This window comes from Arachis ipaensis, chromosome B05 (genome assembly GCF_000816755.2).
Source record: "Arachis ipaensis cultivar K30076 chromosome B05, Araip1.1, whole genome shotgun sequence".
Taxonomy (NCBI): Eukaryota; Viridiplantae; Streptophyta; class Magnoliopsida; order Fabales; family Fabaceae; genus Arachis; species Arachis ipaensis.
Window position 1 is genome coordinate 3,900,552 of NC_029789.2, and position 1,826 is coordinate 3,902,377.

A 1,826-nucleotide genomic window follows, 5' to 3' on the forward strand; every position below is an offset into this window, starting at 1 on the left:
TACTTTTAAATTTTAATTATCAGAATAGAAACTATAAAAATTATTGTCATCCTTGTCCCCCTCAAATTTTGCACATGACCAACAACCAAAGATATATTATATATTAATATATATTATCTTCTAAGTTATTTATTCATGGTATTATTCACACCTTGTCTTAGTAATCTTTCTTATTCTAATATAATTCATCTCACTTCATTTTACTTTCATTCTTACATTCATATTTTAATTTAATTATGAAACTCATGCATATGTAAAATTATTTATTTAATGCTGCGTGCTGATATGGAGTTATGGACCAAGGGTATTATTATATGAGAAATTACCATTGTTTACAAAGCAATTAAATTATTATTTATGATGCTAATTTATTTTTTTTATACTGTTTAGTTTGGCATTTTAATCCTTTTTTTTAATTTATTTCGAAATTTAATTGTCACCATCAAAACCTTAGTTTAACAAAATCCCTATCAAGAAGCGAATTATATATAGAAATATCTTTATTGTGCTAGAAAAAACAAAACTGATTTTTGTTTTCTCCCAATCCTTTCCACAAAAAAATAATTTAATTAATAGATCGCTAACAATGACACATAGAAAGGGAACAGAATTTTCAGAACTAAACGTGTACATTTCGTCAAAGTTTGTTAGGGTCTTTATCCTAACAAGTAGCAACTTTTTTTTATTTTTTATTTATATTTTTCCTTATAGCTTATTGGCTTTATTTATTCGGTTGCAAACTTGCAATGCTTGATTTCAGAATACAGAAGTAGCAAGTAGTGAATTAAATTATAAATCAAATGACTAAGTGTAAAATAGGGAAGATTAAATTAGGGCCCAGTTTATTTTAGATTTTGATGAATAAAAAGAGAAAATAGTCTTCCCAACAATGGAGAAAAAATATCAAAATATAGAATACAAATTATTGATTTTGCTGTGATAAAAGAATCACAATCCATATATAAGTTGAATATAAAAAATTGGATTACCTGTCTATTAATCTAATAGTAATTATAAACAAAAGGTTACAAATAAAAATTTATTGAAAAAAAATATTTTAGTTATTATATTTGTATTAATAAAATATTAAAATATAATCGCACGACTGGCACACAAAAAGGATTAATATTTTATTTATACACAATAATGTTTGGTTGAATACAACTTAGCTTAAAAACGCCAAGAATATTATAATTAGGATAAAAAACGTAAATAAGCCAAGGGGGCTGAGAAATTACGCAAATCCGCCAAACTGAAAATTGCTTCACGAATGAGCCAAAGCACATTACTATATAATTCGAACCAGGTTGGTTCGAATTACAAAAACACATAATCCGCCAAACTGAAAATTGCTTCACGAATGAGCCAAAGCACATTACTATATAATTCGAACCAGGTTGGTTCGAATTACAAAAACACATAATTCGAACCAAGGTAGCTCGAATATTGATGGAACAAGTGATGCATGTAATTCGAATCTAGTTTGTTCGAACTAGGATTGAGAGTAATTCGAACTAAGTGAGTTCGAATTACACGTTTGGATTTGGACGCTTCAGCAAGTAATTCGAACCTAGTTGGTTTGAATTAGTCAAAGTTTGCCTCGAATAGTAATTCGAATTATGCTGTTAAAAAATTAATAATTTATTAAAAAATTTATTAAAAAATTTATTAAAAAAATTAATAATTTAAAAATAAAAAAATATATTTTATTCTATGCAAAATAATTTAAAAAATGGCTTAAAAATGTTAGAAGTACTATAAAATTTGTAATGTCCTAATGACTTAGGACATTAAAGAAATACTCCACATAGTCACTAATAATTTAG

General features: G+C 26.0%; 1 protein-coding gene across 3 annotated transcripts in view; it reads right to left on the reverse strand.

Annotated features, from left to right (window-relative positions):
- Positions 1-1,826, reverse strand: part of LOC110271702 (ankyrin repeat domain-containing protein, chloroplastic) — a 29,398-nt gene that overhangs the window by 19,506 nt on the left and 8,066 nt on the right. The window lies entirely within an intron of this gene.